Source organism: Eucyclogobius newberryi, unplaced genomic scaffold (assembly GCF_026437365.1).
Source record: "Eucyclogobius newberryi isolate DKJ021-1_F unplaced genomic scaffold, fEucNew1.0.hap1 SCAF_11, whole genome shotgun sequence".
NCBI lineage: Eukaryota > Metazoa > Chordata > Actinopteri > Gobiiformes > Gobiidae > Eucyclogobius > Eucyclogobius newberryi.
In genome coordinates this window covers 20,762,395-20,769,798 of record NW_027315735.1, presented here as the reverse complement: position 1 = coordinate 20,769,798, position 7,404 = coordinate 20,762,395, and positions in this window count along the sequence as shown.

Genomic DNA, 7,404 nt, shown 5'->3' with positions numbered 1-7,404 from the left:
ACATACTACAACTGTTCATAACAAATGTCAACCAGCATTAACAATGTTAAGAACAAATACTTGAGCTAATAACCCTGCATAATTATTGAGGCGCAATGATGAAATGTTGGGAAATCGGTGTCACGACTCTTGATTCTAAATGATTGTGTTGCTGAGTTGTAGATTACTGTTTCAACTTGAAATTGGTGAGCTTTAAATCCATTTTGAAGATTATCTTAATACATGTAACTGATTAATGTAAGCAGATTTTGTGTTTGAGTTATGGAACTGAAAGAACAGATTTTAAATAAATGTAATACTAACAGAAACATGCATATTTTATATTAATCGACTGGTAAAAATGAATACCATTCTAATACATGGACTAACACCTTTTAAATCAAGGTGGAATGTGTGATCAATCTTGGAAAGGTGGTGTCCAGGTTGTTTTTAACTTTCCATGGTGAAGAATTTGACACATAAAATTGCAGCAGAGCATAATTGTTCTCTGCCAAAGTCCTGACAGAAAAAATGTGACGACAAATCAAATAGTCAGAAGGCTCAGTAAAAATGCCTAAAGAGGATTTGGGATGGTTTATTTGTCAAAACACAATGTTGACAATAAAATATATAAAGAAAGATGCCTTACTCGAGATTGTCTGGGGGGACAAAAGACAAGACGGATCTTTCCACGAATGCCAAAACAAACTGTCAACTTGGAATAAGGGTATTTCGTCAAGCCTGCCTAAATAAGCCTGTTAACATGACACTCTTGACATGCTGCAATAGAGCTCTTATGTCAGACCAAATCTCCTCATTCAGGTGACGCCATGTGGAATCTGCATTCTATTCGTAAGTGCAATTCATAACTCATTCTTCAACAAGCTGCTGATTTGTCTTGCTCTACTTCCCATTGCAACAATAGGTGAACCCCGAGTCGATCTGCTGCAAGAAGGTTAGTGCTGCGTGATAGTACGCTCCGGAGGGACTTACTTACTTAACAAACTATTGCTGCGTTTGTATGTTTTTCAGAGTTACACACAATAACACCCGATGTCACCTGTTGTGTGGAGTCAAATGAACATCAGCTGCTTTGTCGATTTATCTTTGTCATTTTAGCTCTTTGACTAAACATTACTATATTTAGAGGTTTGTAGAAGCAACAGATTTGTGCAAGAAAAACCTGACAATATTGTACTAATGATATGATGCTTTTGAAAACAAATAGCACTGACATGACAGGCTAATAACACAATTTACTGGTAGTTTCTATTAAAGCAGATTCAGTTATTTTATAATTGGTGATTCAAATTCCGACTTTACGACTTCTCATCTCGAGCAATTAAGGACCACATGAATGTAACAGGTTAATAATTAAATTCAGGAAGCAAGTGATATTCGGGTTTAAAAGAGTGAATGGTTAGAAAAGGGTGAAAGTGAATGTTTGGTTAAGTTTCGGAACAGGGTTATTGTTGAGGTAAGTGTAACTCAGCTCAAAGTTTAGACCTGTTCATCAAAGTTTACACATTACCGTGGCAACCAGAGTGAAGTCATCACATCTGTCCCTTCAGAGCCGACCATCCTGCACTCGCCCCACTGCAACCACAGCCCCGTAAGTGTCTCTGACAGTGACGCTGTAGTTAGATGTGCTTTTCATGTGTCCGGCTCCGATACAAAGACTGACAGTTGGTTTTTTTTGTCATCTCAGCTGATCAAAGGCCGCAGACAAGTGCCGCTTCTCCCCCCGAAACTCCATCTAATAATAGTTGAATACATTGTCATCTCATTATGTTTGAAGAGGGGAAAGATCCTTGCAGTGTCTCCTGCCATCGCGTGGCCCTTAAGACTGCTGAAGCGCATTCCCGTCTCATTATGTTGAGTGAAAGATATCAAGACACCAGCCCATCTGCCTACAACGCCCCCTGCACACATGTCAGTAGTCTTATAGCCAGAGATGCTGTGTGGGACAGTGTTTATGGACTGGTGCTTTGGCTGTACATTAAGCCCAACCAGGTCTTTTTCAGTTTTAATATCGCTTCATTCGACGTAGTGAATTTCAAATAGCCCTGAAATGACATATAACCTTCCATTTGTTCCAAGAAGTCAAGAAGTCAAGCCTAAATGAACGCAAAGACTGTAGTCCACTTCTTTCAGTTGATCACATCTCGAGTTGGATAAATGATGGCATTATGTTTAAGTCTAAGTGCTAAGTTTCTATTTGAACGGTTCAAATGCAGTCTCCTATAAAGTATAACGCAGTACAAATGTTTAAATCTATAATTCAGTAAAGTTGGTTGTTCAGGAGCATTCGCTATAGCACTAATAACACTGTATGAACTGTGCCTTTCTAAAATACCTGTACATGTGGTATTATATGTCATTTAGTTATAGTTCATCTTGATTGATCAACTATAAATGCTTATTTTCATTCTCCTTCTGTTCTTGAGCTATTATGTTATCATATCCTATACTGTATATTAGTTGCCATTATTTGTCCCATTGTGTTTGTAATGTGTTCAAAATGAGCTATTATTTACCATCAAACGATAAGATGGCTCAGATGAATTATGTATGCATGCCATGTGTGTTTATTTCAATATTTATTAACCACAATAACAAGTAATTGTTTTCAAATGGGTGGGAGAAGTGGGAGACAACATGTGCTCTTCGTACCAGTTTAACGGGTATGAGACATTAATGAGATAAATAATAATAATCACCATAAACCATGTACAGAACAGAGGTTATATAAACATTTGAAAAAAACATCGCTCTTTCACTTCGGCTTATTCTTCACCATAGTGTCAATTTGAATATAAGTGATAACAGACGCCAAGGAGCACTTACATTTATTTATGTACAAGAAATGCCAAATTGCCGAGTCTCTCTTGACTGGTTGCTAACAGATGTCATGGACCAATTGCCAAAACATCTTATCGTGGACACAGTACAGTGGAAGCACAACGCTGATCTGAATGTTGGTTGTCAGCTCCAAATGAAATTCAGCCATGCCTTTTTACCAGCTTTGAATCCATGCATGGGGAAGCCTGTCAGGGCGACGAGACGGTGTGGACACTGGATCTCACTGTTTGTCAGGATTTTACAGCCCTCCCCCTCGCTACGTGTTTGAAGCTAGTCATCTGCTGTCTTTCTGCCCGCTGCCAATACGCTGTGCGGGAACGGAGATTTATGGACTTACAGGAACAAGTGCAATTAAGTCTGTTTTGTGAGCGTGAGACATCCCTTTGCATACACAACATATCATTTTAATAAGCCCCAACTTTCTCTCTGGAACATGCTTTCATTTGGTAACTAAACTTTCTTTCCTTCTTCATGTCTATTTCAGACTCTTCAGTGAAGCTTTATTCTACTGCGTCGTTTAAAAGCGTTGTGTGTCTCCAAAAGGAAGTCCAAAAGTAGAAGTCCACTTTTGAAAGTTGTGCATAAAATACTGTTTAGACATCAAATGGAATAATGAGAAGACATCAAACCCGGAGTCTGTGCGCACACACAGAGGGGCTATTGTTGGAATGAGATGTGATGTTTGTTTGGTGGCTGATGCTGCAGTGATGACAACGTTACTTTAGCAACACACTGCCTTTTTTTAGCATCCATTATACATCATGCTCTCTTAAACGTATGATACAAAACTTGCCATCTATTACTAGGTTAATCTCTTTACTCATTACCAGGTTAATCTGACTATGGCGTGAATGTTTTGAACAAACATCAGCTTTACTTGGAGAAAATGTTACGAAAATAAAGTACAGAACTGTAATTACAAGCTACACCACTTTATTCTACAGAATCTTTCTTAAGATAAATCGTCTTCAATTGATAGTGTGATAATTGACAATCCTCCAGTGTCTGCTATTGTATGCACCCTGCCTCTTTACCCCATGTGATCCTTCTCCCTCCACATTTACGGCTGCCCTGCGAGGCCCGTCCACCAATCGTCTGCGCGGCTAAATCACTTCCCTTTGTCAGACACCACTGCCTTTCTTTCCTGGAGCCATTGCTTACTGCTATTGTTAGTGAAGATGAACGGCCCACCACAATTAAAGGTGTGGACCATTACTTCTGCTGTAAGGGGAGCTTCGACCTCACGCTTCGCAGGCAGATGGAGAACACTGCTGTATCTGCAACTGCCATTCAGGGACATAATGAAAGGGACTCATGGCTGGATGAAAAGGCGCCCAAATGTCCAGCAAGACTTATGTGGCCGTGTCGGGATTGTGAATACTGCGGAAAGTTAGTAAGAACTCAAAATCTGCTGTTGGTGCATTAAAACTGCAACATTTTCTCTTGACAACTGCAGTTTACCAGTATCGAATTATATTTCAATATTGATAAAACCAATGCGCATGATCTTATGCACCCTCCCTCAATCTTGGTTGAGTGGAAATCACTTCACTTAGTAGTATTCCATCAGGATATGAGTTTCAGTGCACTTCCATAGTTCAATATCAAATCTGAGGAACAGCACTTTTTAAATATAAAGAATAAAGAAATATCAGGAGTCCAAAGACGTAAGGCTTCATGTGATGAAGCTGTGAGGGAAGAAGGAATCAACAATCAAGTAACATGTTATTTATGATGATGGGATCTGTTTTGAATCTAATATTTTGTATTATTAGCTTCCTGATTGAAGTGGGCAGTGGATGTGAGATGTGTTGAGTTGGCTCTGTCAGTCATGCAGTGAACTGCGGCTGGTCTGATGTAAACAGTGGTTAAGATTTGACATGTGGAAATATGTGACAACACATTTATTTTGCTGAAGAAATGTTTGAATTGCAGATAATTGTGTTCCTTGTAAATGTGTTTTAGAGTTTTGTGTGTCTGTAACATTTGGGCTGTTGCCAAGGGAAACGTGTCGTAAACATTATGTTTTGTTTTTTTTTGCTTAAAAAAAGAAAGAATTAAGTTAAAATTTGAAAATGTTGACGTTTCTCCAAGTTAGGTTTTACGTTTCAATGGCTTTATTTTGTCGTTTTAACAACTTAATTTTGCGTTTTGATGACTTTATTTTCTAATTTTGAAAACATTCTTTTTTTTTGTTTTAAGAACTTAATTTACACAATGTAATGGCTTTATTTTCTGTATTTAAACATGAATGTATTCTGCTTGTATCCATTGTTGATAAGGCCACGTCATTACCATGCATAAACTACAGATAAGTTTCTCCGTCTGATGTCATGTGGATCTAGTCCCTATTCAGATGTCATGTGGGTCTAGTCCCTATTCAGATGTCATGTGGGTCTAGTCCCTATTCAGATGTCATGTGGGTCTAGTCCCTATTCAGATGTCATGTGGGTCTAGTCCCCATTCAGATGTCATGTGGGTCTAGTCCCCATTCTGATGTCATGTGGGTCTAGTCCCTATTCAGATGTCATGTGGGTCTAGTCCCCATTCAGATGTCATGTGGGTCTAGTCCCCATTCTGATGTCATGTGGGTCTAGTCCCTATTCAGATGTCATGTGGGTCTAGTCCCTATTCAGATGTCATGTGGGTCTAGTCCCCATTCTGATGTCATGTGGGTCTAGTCCCTATTCAGATGTCATGTGGGTCTAGTCCCTATTCAGATGTCATGTGGGTCTAGTCCCCATGCTGATGTCATGTGGGTCTAGTCCCTATTCAGATGTCATGTGGGTCTAGTCCCCATTCTGATGTCATGTGGGTCTAGTCCCCATTCTGATGTCATGTGGGTCTAGTCCCCATTCAGATGTCATGTGGGTCTAGTCCCCATTCTGATGTCATGTGGATCTAGTCCCCATTCAGATGTCATGTGGGTCTAGTCCCCATTCAGATGTCATGTGGTTCTAGTCCCCATTCAGATATCATGTGGGTCTAGTTCCCATTCAGATGTCATGTGGGTCTAGTCCCCATTCAGATATCATGTGGGTCTAGTTCCCATTCAGATGTCATGTGGGTCTAGTCCCCATTCAGTTGTCATGTAGACGATCGGACTGAAGCTGGATATACGTAGCTGCACATGCTGGTGCGTATATTACCAAGGACATAAGATAAATTCATAAAATATTGTTATTTACAAAGAGATAATCCATTAAAAGAAAGAACAATACTCTAGGTGTAAATGTTGTGCTGTTATTAGCTCAAACATGTTGATTCAACGTAATAGCCCCATAAAAGCCCTGCACTTGTCTTTATTTCTTTGAATGAGAATTGTATAGTTGGATAAAAATGATCCGTCTGGGCCTATTAAGGTGCAATATCATATCATATTCCTCACAACCTCTGAAGCAGTGATCAGAGCATTAAGAGAGGTTATTAAGTATCGGCCTGGGCTAAAGGCATTTCAACTATATACAACAAGCAACACACCAACAATTCTTATATTATTCTCTCTGTATATGCATGAAATAACATAATTCTATAACTGATTCATGAACAAAAGGGACAAAAATATATTTAGGGGATAGGAAAAGGATGCCTCAAAAGTTAAGAGGATGTCATAAAAGACAAAGTGTTCTGTAAGAGCATTACAAGAGAGAGAAACAATTATTCATTGAATACAAAGAGGGAAACCAAAAAAAATAATATATATTATAAACATCAACCACAGCACATTTATATATGCACTAATATTGAGATACATTAAGATAACGTTCTGAAATAACATCTTGTGCTATAGAGTTAGATGGGATCTGAGACACTGGGGTTGATTTAATAAATTTTAAGAACATTTTGTTTTTTGCCTTACCCCGGGCATCCCATATCACAGAAGAAAGCACATGGAGTGCATATTGCCAGGAGGATTGCCCACGGTGGACAAAAACTGAACCTTTTTATCCCCCTATAGTCCTGATAGAGTATGCATGCAGATGAAAACTTCAAAGGGCTAATTCTATCTCACTTTCTTCAATGATAGTTCTTGTACCCAGAGAAGCTCAAGACTCTGTTGCCTTGTTAAAAAAAAAAATCCTAAAATGATGCCTAAATCTGCCCTTGTATATGAAATGAGAAGTATTTCATTATTTTGGACAAATAATATTTTTTTGCAGATGGTATTGGTGAATAAAAACAAACTATTGACCTTGTAAATATTGCATGGGCAGATTGCTGGATAAGTGAACCTTTCCCCAGATTCCCCCAAGGCACATTTTGAAGTGGTCCTGAGAGCGTACTACCCTCCGTGTGACATACTATTGCTGAAAATAAAAGTTAGTAAGTCAGTGATTGCAAAATGACCCAAAATGGAAAACCAAATGAAAATCAATTCTAACCCATTCCAACTCACTGTGCTGCTTGGTTCTGTCCTTCAGGGCCCATAGTCTGTGCATCCCCACATGCCTCGGGCTCCGGCGAGCTTAAGCACGATGCAACACAGTGAAAGAAAAGGCTCTGCCTCTTTAAGTCTCTTGTGTAGCATGTTAAGCAATGGTAATCTGCCGCAGTGCAGACAAT